This window comes from Onychomys torridus, chromosome X, assembly GCF_903995425.1.
Source record: "Onychomys torridus chromosome X, mOncTor1.1, whole genome shotgun sequence".
Classification (NCBI taxonomy): Eukaryota; Metazoa; Chordata; class Mammalia; order Rodentia; family Cricetidae; genus Onychomys; species Onychomys torridus.
Window position 1 is genome coordinate 15,215,492 of NC_050466.1, and position 16,218 is coordinate 15,231,709.

Sequence of the window (16,218 nt, forward strand, 5' to 3'; positions counted from 1 at the left end):
CATGTCACTAACATTTTTGTTAATATTATTGGTCTTCTCATCTATGCTGATTAATTTTTAATCACTGTTGTAGATAAATTTCTAAGTGGTCTTATTAAATAAAAAAAAACACTGAGCCAAATATAGGGGTGAAAGCCTTAGGGAGATCAGGGAAATAGGGAAAGCCACCAGCCAACCTTTCCTCACCAACTCTGCAGCTTCCAAATGCGAGTTACTTCCTGTCTACTGAAGCCATTATTGCCTTGCTGTTCTGCCTTCTCATTGGCTCTCTTAGCCCATCTACCTCAATTCCTCTTCCTACATAGCTCTGTCACTTTCTGTCTGTACAGACATCCAGGTCTCTATGCTTGGCACTGGGATTAAAGGCTTGTGCCCTGAGCTTGGCTCTGTTCCCTAGTGTAGCTTTGAACACACAAAGATCCTGTATGCTAAGTGATAGGATTAAGAGCATGTGCTACAGCTGCCTGACTTCTATGTTTACTTAAAATGTCTTTCTATTTCCTCTGATCTCCAGGCAAACATTATTTATTAAAGCACAAATAAAATATCACCATTCACTGTGGCTGGTTTTCCTCAACAGTTCATGGATCTTCTTTCAGCCATTTTTCATTTTTATCAGAGAATTTTTGAAAAGAACATCTGGAATTTCATCTATGTTTGGGTTCAGTAGTTGAGGAGTTAATATTGTTTGAGAGAATCATGTTAACTTGTATTTTCATGTTTCTTGTGTTTCCATGTTGTGGTTTATTCATCTATTGGCTTGCATATCTCTCCTTATTATTTTGTGTTTATTTAGAGGAAAATAATTTTCTAGCACAGCCTATTCTTGAAGGTTTGATATCCAGTACTATCCAGTGAGGAGAAAACAAACCGCTCTAATAAGAATATTAAACCATATACATTATGGAAATACATTTCAAATTGATTGAAACTGTGATTCACTTGACAGGACCTAAAATCCTAGAGATGGGCCTCTGCATATCCCTGTGTAACAGGTGATTTGATTTCATTAATAGATATAGAGAGACATTTTTTGAAGCCCAAGGAAAGTTTTTTTTCTTTGTGTGTGTGTGTGTGTTTTAATTTTACACTTCAGCCATGGGTTTCCCTGTCCTCCCCCCTCCTGCCCCCCCATTTTTCCCCCTTCCCCTCCCCTCCATTCCCATCTCCTCCAGGACCAAGACTCCCCTGGGGATTCATTGGGATACTTTGCTCAGCCTGGAAAGAGGGAAAGTTTTATTATAGCTTAAAAAAAAAAACTTGGGTTGCCAAGATATGAATACCAACATCTGCTTAAAGGAAAATAATAGAGGTGGGGAAGAAAACAGCCATTTTCTTTTACTTTACTGGCATGAAGGTCCACCATGGGGCAGCAGGCAGCCTTATGGTGGAGGGTTTACAGAAAAGCTTCAGAGAAAGATTGTAATCCCAACATATCAGAAAAAGCACACTTTGATTTTTGGCTAACATCTGAAAAAAGACAGAATAAAAGGAAAAGGAAAAGTTGCAAAGTTAGGACTCAGAAAGTTGAGCAGACCCAGTGAAAGCTCGTGGCTTCTAGAGTTATAGGAGTTGTGTGAAATTGTGGTTAGAAACAATTCAGTATTCTTTAAAAGAAGAGTTATTATTCTCCTATCTCTATAGTGTTGCTCAATGAGAACCCATCTTCCAGAGGGGTAGTCCTGTAGTCAGGTCAATGACATGGTATCAGTTACTTTTGCTTACTGTGATAAAATACCATGACCAAAAGTGACTTGTAGAAGAAAGAGTTTATTTTGGCTTACAGTTCTAGAGAAAGAGTCCATAGTAGCTGAGAATGCATACTCTACTCACAGATGGACAGATTAGGAAGCTAAGAGAGCATATGATTGTCCACATTCAGAAAAAGTGAGACCTAACCGGAAGTGGAGCAAGGCTGTAAATTCTCAACGCTTATGCTCAGTCACCAGTGATGCATTTCTTCTGGCAAGGCTATGTAACACAATTCTTAAAAGGCCATATTAACAGGAATAGGCAGAGTACTTGAGAGGTCCCCAGAAATCCACAATGATATATCCTCTGTAGATTGCTGGCAGTGGTCGAGGGCAGGCTTGATCTGACCTAGTCTGGTGATCAGATGACTAAACACCCTAGCAGTCGTCTTGGAACTCTCATCCAATAACTGATGGAAGTGGATGCAGAGATCCTTGGCCAGGCCCCAGGTGGAGCTCCAGGTGTCCAACTGTAGAGAAAGAGGAGGGACTGCATGAGCGGGAATTGTTGAATCCAAGATTGCAAAAAGTACAGGGACAAATAGCCAATTGAATGGAAGCACATGAATTATGAACCAAAAGCTGTGGAGCCCCCAGCTGGATCAGGCCCTCTGGATAAGTGAGACAATTGAATAGCTTGAACTGTTTGGGAGGCTCCCAGGCTGTGGGACCAGGACCTGTCCTTGGTGCATGAGCTGGCTGTTTGGAACCTTGGGCTAATGCAGGGACACATGCTCAGCCTGGAAGGAGGGTACTGGACCTGCCTGTACTGAATCCACCAGGTTTAAATGAATCCCCAGGGAAGTCTTGGCCCTGGAGGAGATGGGAATGGAGGGGAGGGGCTGGGGGAAAGGTGGGGGTGTGGGCGGGAGGGGGGAGGACAGGGGAACCCATGGCTGTTGTATAAAATTAAAACACATAATAATAATAATAATAATAATAATAATAATAATAATAATAATAATGTAATAAAAAAAGCCCTGACATGCAACAAGGAACCTAAAAAAAAAGGCCCTATTAATAAAAAAATCTCAGGATCCAGGTATTGGGGTGAACACTGAATAATCAGAGAAGCAAAACAAGTCACAGCTAATCTTGCCTTGCCAATTCTTCAGCTGATCTTGTTTCCTCAAACTGGAAGCTTCTGTGTCTTCATCCGAATGAATATCAGCTGAACTGCTGCTAAAAGCCTAAAAGCTTAACAAGACCTCTAGTTCCTGTCCTCATGCGTTATATAATTTTCTGCTTCCTACCATCACTTCCTGGGATTAAAAGCATGTGTCCTTTCCCAAGCAAGACATGAGATTTCAAGCCCTGGCATTAAAGATGTGTATCACCATGCCTGGATTCTATGTCTATCTAGTGGCTGTTCTGTTCTTTGACCCCAGATAAGTTTATAAGGGTGCACAATATATTGTGGAACACACACACAAAATTCCATAACCTCTCCAAAGAGTACCACCATCAACTGTTGAAATACATGGGCCTGTAGGGGACAATTCTCATTTAAAAAAAACACACTGTCCAACTGGAAGTTTAGATCTCCACCCAGGCCAGAGATTCCATTCTCTTTGCCAGAAGGACCCTTTATATCTACTCTAACATTCCCCCAGAATTCCCCACTCTGAAGAGGTAATTTTAAAATCATTTAGGAACCAGATCAGTGATCAGATCACCTAAGCACTTCTTGCAACTCTGGCCTCCATAAACGAAAATGCTACCCCAAAGCCCAAGAAAATGTGTGGTCTTTAGCCAAGAAAAAAACTACTTAATTTCCTCTGGGGTCTTCTTACACTAAACTACTTAGTCAATTTCCACCCCTTGTTCACTGTTCTCTCCCGCAAAGAGGTACCTTTAACTGTTAGTATAGAACTGAGGTAATGACTAATCTGCCTTCTTAAGATGAATAAGAGCATTAGGTATGGGAATTGTGGTACTCCTCTCGTAAGTTTGTCTTAAAGATCCCAGAAGTACATGGGTAGATTCATTTGTATAGTAGCCAGGAGGAAGAAGTAGAGGAAGCCCTTGACTAATGCCTGGAAAGATATGTGAACAAGTCAAAGCAAGAGTTATTAACATTACAGGCCCTCACAGAGAATCAGGAGAAGCCAGAACAAAGGATATTTTTTAATGTCTGAATCAAAGTCCACTAGAGTCTCTTGATAGGCTTACCAAGGCATCCCTCTATTTGGAACTTTTTTTTTTTTCACTTTGTGTTTTGGCCTCCAAGAATGGATTTAAGAGTTATGATCCCAGGATCTGCTTTTAGAAAATTTGATAGTTGTTGGAGTGTCTAGAATCACAATGTGAGGTCCTTCTAAATAGTTTCTGGAGTGGGAGGAAGAGAAGAAATTGAAGCATCATTCAATTTTTATGTTAAAACAATAATGGGACTGTGTCTTTTGGCTGCATGTAGCTGCTACAGTATTGAATTAAACCAAGATCCCAAGTCTTATATCTGAGCAGTGTTTTCCTTATCAAGGAAAAAAATCATGACTATGAACTATTTGACTAAATAATTTATTATATGGATTTGAGTCTGAAGTCTGGGGGTGGGGTAGGCCCCTGGACATATCAATCATTTTAATCTGTGATTGTACGTTCCCAGTGAGTGCTTAAAATCATACATATGACAAAATTAACCATTCTTATTTTTCTTTCAAGGCCATTTAGGATCTTGTCCTTTGGGTCACTTGGATTAGAAGAAAACTCTGGGTCCTCTACTCTCACTTTTTATCATTTGTCCCTTCTTCCAAAAATAAATAAAATGATTGACTTCAGCTTTGCCTGGAAGCATTGAAGAAATGCTGTCCTCTGGGTTTATCCTTCTCTTTGTAGATTTGACACCAGTTATAATTACCAGATAGGCTCTCCATGATCACCCCAAGCAAGAGAAGAGGGGACTTGCCAAAGTTGCAGGACATTTTGAGTGATGTCCACACAGTTTCCTGGAAGCTAGTTGACTTTGGAGGACAGGGAGGAATATGCCGTCCTTATATTTCCTTTGATCACACTAATATAGGCCTTCAAATATGATTGTTGAGCACCCAGAGGCCAGTTACTTGGGTCTGGTATATTTTTTAACCATTGTGCAATATTTGGATAAAGCTTGGGCAAAACTAAATACTTTTAAGTAAACCTTGATTAGACATTATTTTTTACTCTTAGCCAGTCCTTGTAAGTGTTACCAAGAGCACATAAATAACTCCATTGATAGAAGTAGTAGAGATTTTATAAGAATGTATTGACCTTTGTCCTTATAATTAGATTTAATATCATACATATATCATCTCTAAGTCTCACATATTTATATATGTTATTTAGCATACTCAGAGCTTTGTAACTCTCTCAGTCCTTCATGATTTTTTCACCATTATGGAAGAAACATCCAGCTATCATAATCTTTATAGACAAATCCTTTTTTGCTCAAAATATTTTTATTCTTATGTCCTTCTGACATTTATTTTTCCCACTTCCTGTTTACCTTTAATTTTATTTTTCATACTATGAGATACAGTAACAAAAGATTACCATCTGTTGTGAGAATTTTCTCCCTGTTGGTACTAAGCAATAGGAAGACTCATCTTAATTAGGGGATGTGCCAGTTTCTGGGGAGAGCATTTCAGAATTCATATAAAGTGGAGAATGTGAGCTGAGTACTAACTTCGATTGTCTAATTTTGTTCCTGAATGTGGATGCACTGTGACCAGATGCTTCAAACTCCTTGTGTCTTTTCTTCCCATCTATGATGGACTGAATTCATGAAATATGAGCTGAATTGGCTATTTCTCTCTTAAGTGCTCTTATCCATGCATTTTATTACAACAGCAAAAGAAAGTAAGATAGGAACTTACTAAGATACCATTATCTAAAAGACAGAAAATATCAAAATTAGTGGAAAATGAGTTATTCAGTTAAATATTATTTAAGATAAATATGGAAAAAGTTAATGTATTACATAAATGAAGGTGAAGGAGTCGGTGAAAGGGAAGAAATAGAAGCCTCCCTGACCAACACATCTTGATCACCTCACACAGGGGACTGGGTATTTTCTTTGACAAACAATGACTGCTAGATATAGCATCATCTGGCCATACAGGACACCTGCCTTCACACTATTTTTAACACACACTCACACACACACACACACACACACACACACACACACACATAGTATTTTATTTTTTAAGATTTATTTTATCCGTTAATTGTGTATTATTTGTATCTCCTTTGTTTCTCCTGTCTCCAAATGCCTATCCTTACTGGAACCGTTTCTACCCCACTGTTTGTTCTCTCAGCTTTCACAAACTTAAGACATTCCCCCAATGATCTTTTTCTAGTTCAGTGCCTTCTATGGCTGCTCTACATTAAATTCATCAAACTAAGGTTTAAAGTTAGGCTCAATACATAAGAGAGCATATGAGACATTTGTCTCTGGGCCTGGGTCACTTCATCCAGCATACTTTTTACTATTCTACCCATTTTACTTTCTTATTTCATAATTTCAGTTTTATTTACAGTTGAATTTAATTCCATTATATATGACCACAATATTCTCATTATTCATTCATCTTTGGTGGATTTGTAGGCTCCTTCAATTTTCTAGCTTTTGTGACTAAAGTATTATTGAGCATAGATGATCAAGTGTATCAGGAGTAAGATATAGTTTCCTCTGATTATATGTCCATGGGGTCATATGATATATATATTTCTAGCTTATAAAATTACATGGCTGTTTTGCCTATATGTGTTTCTGTGCACCACATATGTGCCCGGTGTCAACAGAGGCCAGAAGAGGGCATCAAGCCCTCTGGAACTGGAGTTACAGATAGTTGTAAGCAACCATGTTGGTCCTGGGAATCAAACCTGGATTCTCTTAACCACTGAGCCAACTCTCCAGCCCCACCCCCTATTTCTAGAATTTTGAGGAAACTCCACATTGGTTTCCATAATGGCTGCATAATTCTACATTCCCACTAACTATGAATAAGTGTTCACTACTAATGGTTCTCTAAACTAACATGGCACCAAACTGTAGTATAAATATTTGTGCTTATATCCAAATACAAATGTTAGTCTCATCTATAATAGAAGAAACTTTGCATTGTAGCTAACAGCAGTGACTGTTTATGGTTCTACAAAATGCTTAGAATAAATTACAATTGAGTTCTCAGCCCTATAGAACATTTATACCATTCCTTCTAAGGCTCCAAGAACACTGCCCAAGAGGAGCAGAAAGAATGTAAGAGGTGAAAGATGTGAAGAAGAGGTTTGGATGCTACCTTCAGGGCAGGACATGGCCATTACAAATATGATCTCATGTCACCAGCAGTAGCCTATATTGGGACTGCAGAAGACTGGACCTATCATTGGTTGGACAGAGTTTAATGTTTACCCCTTCCTGATGAACTATTAGCAGCTGATAGATTCTGGGGGGAGTGCAGTTATTGTCTTCAGTTTTGTGCCCACCAGACTCCAGTGAATAGTTCTAAACCTGTAACCACACAGATGGTTCCAGTTATAATCAATGGGACATGAAACAAACAAAAAGATGAATTTTAAAGAGACATGTAGTGTGGAGGGGAGGATGATGGAATGGAGGGAGTATAAGAGATGGTGAAGGCTTAGTAAACAAAATGCAGTATATCCATGTATGAAGTTAACAAAGAACAAATTTAATCAATAAAAATATTTGATAGTTAACATATTCTAGTGACAAGTGTAAATACACTCTTAAAGCAGAATAATTAATATGCAATGAACTCATCTTCAGATGAGTAAGTTTGGATATCTGTAGACAAATTTCTAAACAGTCTTATTACATAAGAAACACAGATCCAAATACAGGGTTGAAAGCCATAGAGATCAGAGAAATAGGAATAGCCACCAGCTAACCTTAGCTCACCAAGTCGCCATAGCATCCCAAGAGAACCAGCTTTTTCCTATCTAACCTGCGCCTTTATTGCCTTACTCTTCTGCCTTCTCATTGGCTCTTAGCCCAGCCACCTCACTTTCTCATCACTGACTGTCTGTACAGACCTCCAGATCTCTATGGTTGGTACTGAGATTAAAGGTGTGTGTCACCACACTTGGCTGTGTCCTTGAATACACAGAACCTCTGCCTGTCATGTGATCAGATTAAGGGCATGTGCTACCACCCCCTGACTTTTGTTTATGGCTGGCTATCTATGTCCTCTGATCTCCAGGCAAACTTTATTTATTAACATACAAATAAAATATTACCACAAATATCTTCTATATCAAAATTTTAAAAAAGTAATGAAAAATATTTTAAATTTTCTTTGAGTTAAAGGTAGAAATGGAGAAATATTATTGAATTTACCTTCTAGCATTTCAATAAATACATTGAACTTATTGGGTTATAATCAGGTGAGTAAAAAATAGATATCCTATCAAACAAGTGTAAATGCTTGTAAGAAGAATGAAAACTACCAGGCTTTCTTAAAAACCAGTACTCCTGCACTCAAAACTTAGTTGTGTTATGTGAGGTTTGTCTAAAAGTGAAGAATAAGTTGGTTCTTTTTTAGCAGCAGTATAGAATGTGGCAGAGTATGGGATGCAGTACATATATGGGGATAGTGTTCAGTCCTGGTGCTTTTAGAGAGCATAAAGAATGCTTGTTCTGCCCAAGAAATGGCTCACTGGGTGGTAGTGAGGAAGAGTAATACAGAGGTGGAAGAAGGAGGTGGAAAAAAGACAGTGATAGATATTTAATGCTATGACCTGAAATAAGAATACTATCATTTCTATGGTCGCTCAGATATATGAAGAATTAAACAGATGCTTGTAGGGTATCATAGTCATTGCTCAGCCCATAGCCACATCCATGTCAGACTCAAAGCCCTCTCTTCCCCAGTTGCTGGCAGTTAACTAGCCCACAGCTTCCACTGAGAGATGGCCTTGAACAAAGACTATCTCATATCATCCCAAATTGCAATCCTTCCCTAATCTGACCTTGCAGTAAATGACTAGTCAGTATAAATATATTAATGGTATATGACCCCTTGTCACATTTTATAACTTGGAAAAAACATCCAAGCTCTATAACTCCCCATCAGATAAATGAAGGCTTTTGTGAATATACAACTTCTCTCAGTGCCCAGTCCTTTCTACCTGACTTTCCTCTTACATTTGTACTTCCTACTCCTAACTAGAATGCAAGAAAGCATACTGCTATCTCAAGTCCATTTCCCAAACTATAAAACTTAATGAGAATTTCTATTACAAATCCATATTTTTTTTTGGTTTTTTGAGACAGGGTTTCTCTGTGTAGCTTTGTGTCTTTCCTGGATCTCGCTCTGTAGACCAGGCTGGCCTCGAACTCACAAAGATCTGCCTGGCTCTGTCTCCTGAGTGCTGGAATTAAAGGCATGCACCACCACCACCCGGCTACAAATCCACTTTTGTTTGGCAATGAATTTCAGGTTTTAAACATCTTCTTGTGGGGCTGGGGGTTATCTTTTTTGACTTGAAGTCGACTTGCTTCTGTTTTGGGAAGACACACTGTAGAACTAAGGTATCTTCTCAGCACATGTAGTCATTTTATATTAACATGTAGAATGACGTTGGTCAAATTGCAATAGATGGAAAGCTTCAAAAATGTTATCCTCATCTGTTGCCAGGTATAAGTAGTTCCGCCTTTCTATGGCAATAGATATTTCTTTTCTTATCCACATGTCCTTTGAGTCATTCCTTTACTCCTTTCCAATGCATGTCATAGTGATAGCCACAATTACATTCAAAGTTTATGTAAAATGTGAGGTTGATGTAAAATGTGAAGTTCAATAAGAAGTTGTCAGCAATTGAATCTTCTTGGTGGCCACGTTTCAATTATTTCTAAGCCTTCCCTTTCATTTCCTGCCTGTTTTATTTTTACAAGTATTTACAAAAGACTTCACTAACATCTCTTAAAACTTGTACTAACAAGAGTTCTAAGCACGTTAGCATTAAGAAAAACATGCAGAAAAGAAGAAATAATAAGAGAAAATGAAATAATACTTCAAGTAATTGCAATCCAAAAGCCACACAGCAATTCAATAAAATCTGAAACTACAGAAACAAAATTTGTGCACATAATTCCTTTACCATGTTGGTGTACAGTGGGGATTCTGATGTTGTAAGAAAGAATAGCTGTTAATTAGAGATTTAGGGTGCTTTTCTTTATGTGTATTTGATGATAAAGATAACTAATACATACACCAGAAATTCACCTGGGATCTGTGGTAATATAATTATTTCTAATTCTTATTTTTAAAAGGTATGAAGTTCAATTTTGTCAAGCAAGCTAAATGGGAAATTTGATTTGAATTCACATTAGCTATTATATGATTGTAGTCCATGTCATCATCTTGTTTCTATTTGTTTTAGCAGGAATTCTATCAATTCAGCATGTCAGGGGTTAAGATAATTTCATTTTGAGCACCAGCCTATTTGGAGTTAATTGTTGTTTGTTAGCCTGAAATGACTACATGTAACAAAATGATAATTTACTGAAATATGACATGATCTACCATGCAGATCTGTGAACTTGAATCTATGGAAATCAGCTGTCAGGTCAGATGGTGTGTGTGTGTGTGTGTGTGTGTGTGTGTGTGTGTGTGTGTGTGTGTGTGCTATAAAGGAGATACCAAAATATTGGCAAGTAAGATTATCTAAGTGAGAACACCCACACTCCCTAGGTGTAATGATAAGTGTGGGTGCTTAAATTTCATGTTCTTAAGATTGACACTGGGAAAATAATCCTGCTCATATTTTTCATCTGTAATACAGCACAGAGAAATATTTTCAATCTGAACTCTCAATACAGTGTAGAGAACAGAAATCCTGTGGCATTAACTCAAAGGAATGGTAGCTTAAGTAGAGCAGAGAAACATAAAGGCTGGAATATATGCATATTCAAACTACCCATCTGCACTATTTACTTACACTTGAGGCATTTTTGCATGCTTATTACCCAGGAACATTTTAATGATGTGCTCACTTTCAGCACCTGAGCTAAATTGCTTCTCTCAAAAGAGTGTTTGTGATATGATTCTAAAAGAGAAGTGAGAGATGGATGAATATTTTTTCCTAAGTATATTTCAGAGAAATTGCAGTCTATGAACCATCTATCTCAGTGGGTGTAATTCTATTTTTGGCTAACATGTAAGATTAACGCACACCTCAATAAAAGGCGATACTTTAATTAAAAATGATTAATACAAATAAGGTAAGAAAATTAGGTTTTGTTATGTTGATATGAAAATTATGAAATTATAAATAATAAGATACAATAGTATAAATAAAAATAAATATGTAAGTCATATAAATTTCCCAATTATCTTCTGCAAGAAATATACCAATAAATTTTTCAGGGAAGCCAGAACTTTAATTAAACCATTATGTATGTATCAGATTAAATATTTAAAATAAGGAGTAAAGAATTTTAAAATCTTACCTCAGCAACAACCATACTGATCTTGCCACAAGGAGAAATATGACTTCAGCAAACTGTGAGCATAAATTTTCATAATGATTACCAATCCATATACAATAAAAATAAACCTGTATAAAGAAATATATTGAGGCATCAAAAGTGAGAGATTTGCAAACATTTGTATGATTTATGCTTTTGTATGTTAAATCACAATGCACAGACTTCTAAGACTGTTTATGAACACAGGAGATAATTTATGACATCTTTTGAATAAAAGTTGTACTCATTATATACAGAATTTTTTCTTTCCTCATTTCCATACAAGAAATATTTTCTGTATGATTTCAGTTATTTTTCTTAGTTCATTTTCTGTTTTTATAACTGGATACCACAGGATGCTGGAAAGTTATTTAACATGAGTTTTGAAAACTTCAGAGTCCAAAATCATAGTTCCCACACATGCTTTGCACTAGTCACAGGCCTTCCTATGTCACCATGATATGGAAAAGGCATCATATGGAGAGGAAGAGCCACAAGTCCCATGGTGTTCTTCTCTTGTGATCTTGTACAGTTCAATTTATCCCAATGGCCCATTTCCAAAAACTATTATTGTATATGGTCTAAGATTAAATTTTAAATTGGACATGTAGTACTGAGGAGAGATAACAAGCCATATGACAGAAGGTAGATTAATATAAATGAGTTAATTGAAGTTATAAGAGCTAGTTAGGAACAAGCCTAAGCTAAGGCTAAGTTTTCATACTTAATAAGATGTCTCCATGTCATTATTTTAGAGCTGGCAATACAAAGAAAGTCTGGCTACTTCTGGCACCCTACATTTTTGTTTTTTCACTGGCACAGTAGCTTCACCTGAATCAACTGCTTTTTTAGTCAGTAACTACAAATCCAATCAATCCTCTTTTAATAGATATTCATTGTCTTGATTTTGTTCCCCTACTGAATCCTGACTAATATAAGTGTTTTATAGTTTTACTGTCAAGAGCTGTCACCTTTAAGTTAGATTTATTCTTAGGTATTTTGTTTTTTTAGCTATTATAAATGGGTTTGTTTTTTAATTTTTATTCAAGATAACTTGGCATGCTAGGTATTTGTATGCTGATTTTTCTCCTGCAATTTAAGACATCATTATATTAGCTTTAATAGACTTCTTGTAAAGTGTTTGGGGTTTCAGCAGTGTAAGTGGCTGCTTTCTATTTACATCACATTTACTTCTTCTTGGCTGATTACCTAAGGCTTGTAATACTATATAATCCGTTAATAATTTAATCTTCATTACTCATTATTGGTAAGTTAAGGTTTCTATTCATTATTTTATTTAGGTAAGATATATGTGTGTAGAAATTTTTCTATTCTAGAGTATCACCTTTCCTGATACATAATTGCTTATGACAACATTTAAAGTTAATTTGTATAACTGTGGTGCCAGTTATAATGATTCCCCTCTGACTTATGATGACCCTTATTTATCTTTTTCTTAGTATAGCTAAAGGTTCATTAATTTTGCTTATCTTTTCAAAGTACCAGTACCTTACTTCATTGGTGTTTAATATCTGCTTCTGTTAGTAACTATTTATTACATATATTTATAGGTTTTACTATAATATTCCCATTCATGCATAAGAGACACATTCTTTGAGCAAATAATTCAGCCTTCTTCTCACCCCAACCACAAGGCTCAGTTTCTAGTTTCTAATGATTACTATTCTAACTTTAGATTGACCTTCAGTTGTTGTTGAAACCACATATGAAAAAGAAGACACAATACTTGTCATTCTGTGTCCGGCTTATTTTCTTCAATATAATGTCCTTCAGTCCCCACCAGTTTTTCCAGAAATGCCAAGATTTCATTATTTTTTGTGGATGAATAATATAGATTTGTGTATATATGCTATATGTTCTTTATCAATTTATATTTTGATAGTCATTTGGACTGATTCCATATCTTACCTATTCTGAATACTGGCTCAGTAAATGTGAATACAATGCCATTTCTTTGTATTTATGCCTAGGAGTGGGACAGCTGGATCATAAGTATTTCTCCTTTTAAGAGGAACTTTTGTACTGTTTTTACAGTGGTTTGCTTAGTTTACATTCCCACCAATATTGCATGAGTTCATTTTTATTCCCATATGCACTGGTGCTTGTTATTTTTTATATTTGTCACTCCACATGGAGAAATATGTGATGTAGCACTGATGAACATCTCCCTGTTGGATAATGGTATTAGATGATTTTCAAGCTTGTGTTGTTTATTTGTATTTAATCTTTTGAGAAGTATATGTTCAAATGATCTGGCTATATTTAATTGTATTAATTGTTTTTGTATTATTTTACTTTGTCTTCCATGCTTTCAGAAAAATCATTGCCATTATCAATACTCTGAAATGTTCCTCCCAAGTTTATTTTTAGAAGTTTAGGAATTTGGCGTCTTTGATCCATATTGAGCTTCTTTTGGAACAAGAGTAAGTGATTACTATTAGCTTTCAATCTTCTGCATGTGGGTATTCAGTTTTCACACCATTGTTTTTTTTAAGAGACTTTCTTTTCTTTGTCATACATAGTAGCACCTTTGTACAATTGTACTTAGGAGTGTGGGTGGTGGTGGTGTCTGTGTGTTTGTATATACATACATACATACATACATACATACATACATACACACACACACACAAACATATATATATATATACAACGATTAATAAAAAGGGAGGCCCTAGATTTGAAAAGGAGAAAGGAGGGGCAATAGGAGTGACTGGAGGGAGAAAAGAGAAGAGGAAAATGATGTAATTATATTATAATCTTGAAAAATCAGTAATTTTGAAAAGATCAGCTGGCTGTAGAGTATGGGCTTACAGTTTGGATTCATTCTGCCCCATCAGTCTATATCCTTGCTTTTATGCTACTACAGTGCTGTTTTGATTACTGCAACATTGCAGTTTATTTAAACTTTGGTAGTGTTATATCCTCAGTGTGTTGGGTAGTTTGAGGGGGGTCAACATTACTTTAACTATTTAGTCTTTTTCCTCCTATAAAATTTTTAGGATTATTAATCTATTTCTTTGAAGAATAAAATGAGAATTTTATGGGGATTATATTGAATCTTTAGATTATTTAGGATATTTACTAACATGTTAACAATACTAATTTTTCCAAATTATGAACAAATTATTTTTTATTTCTATAATTTCTTTCATCAATTTTTGTATTTTCAGCATACGTATCTTTCAACTCTGGTTAAATTTATTCTAAATTGTTTTAATTTCTTTGATAGTGCTATACATACAATTACTTGTTAATTTATTTTTCAAATAGTTTTTTTTAGATTATGAAAATCATTCTGCTTTTGAATATTGGCTTTGTATCCTTTGACTTGTATTGATTTTTAAAAAGTCAATTCTGACCATTTTGAGTGGGAGATTAAGTTATCAGCAAACGTGATTTGGTTCTTCTTTTCCTGTTCCTGTGGCTTCTATTTCTTTTTCTGGTATAACTTCTCAAGATAGAATATCTAATGTTATATCCAACAGACCATTAAAAATATCACTCTATGTTAAACATGGAGTTTATTCCTGACATTCAAATTTTAGCTAGATAAAGGATAAATGTCACATAATTGTGTTATCCACAAATGCAGAAAACAGTTGATAAGACCTCAAATCTTCATGTGTTAAAAACTCACAACAAATTAGATTTAGAAAGAATATTCCACACCATCAGGGTTCTTTATGATAACCCCAAACTAATATACTCAGTGGGGAAGACTCAAAGTCTTTCTCCTGAAAATAAGAAAGAATCCAAGAGTGTCCATGATCATCAGATCTTTAGAACAAAACTTTGACTTTTTAAAATATACAAACACATACCACTCACATAGTTATATTGTGAAATTATGCCAGTATACACATATAATATAGAATTAAAGACTAGTGCAATTTTTACCAGTGAACATAATTATTAGTGTAATTTCCTGTGTTACAAACTGGATTTTTGTGTCCTCTTACAATTCATCTACTGAAATCATAAACCTGAAATGGACAGTATTGAGAGGGCCTGCAGAATGCCCAGGAATCTGATACTTACAATAGGAACCCAAACATGTTTCTTGTTCTTTTCCCTATAAGGACACAGAAAGTATCTTGTAACTGAGGAAAGGACCCCCATTTGAACTTATGTTGGTACCCTGCACTCAGACTTCTATTATCCAGAGCTTGAGCAGTAAATTACATTATATATTGGCCGGGGCGGTGGTGGTGCATGCCTTTAATCCCAGGCAGAGCTAGGTGGATCTTTGTGAGTTCAAGTCCAGCCTGGTCTACAGAGCAAGATCTAGGAGAGGCACCAAAACTACACAGAGAAACCATGTCTTGAAAAAACAAAAACAAAAACATTATATATAATCCATGCAGTCTGTGGCACTTTGTTATTAGAGCCAGAACTGAAAGAAACAAGGGTAGTGAGGTTCAGAGATATTAACTAAAGTTTTATAAGACCACCTGCTAAGAAGGCTAGCAGTAGATGTTTCTCTTTTGCAAAATAGAAATGCCAGATCCTCAAGACTTGATTTCAAATGTATGCAAGAATATTCCAAATAGTTTGTTTTGCATCTCATACAGCAGGTGCAGCTTACCTATATTGCCAATACTCATAATTTTTTTCTTAAAGGAAAGATTTATATATACATATCTTTTTCAAAGATTTAGTTTCATATATATGTACTGTATTTGGAACATTTCTCTGCTCTCTCTAATGCTTCCTGTGCCACTCCCAACTCCCTTTCATATTCATGACCTCATTTTCTTCAATTATTACTGTTACATAACTATAAAAAGGAATTAATATATAAATAAAACATGCTGACTCCAATTAGTTCACATGTACTTTTATGTCTGATCACGTGGTACTGGATAGGCATTTAGGGGCCTCATCCCTGGGAAATATGGATTATCCTCTCTCTGTAGTCAACTAATTGCCTGTAGCTCTTCATCTAGGGGTTGAACCTTGTGTGATTTC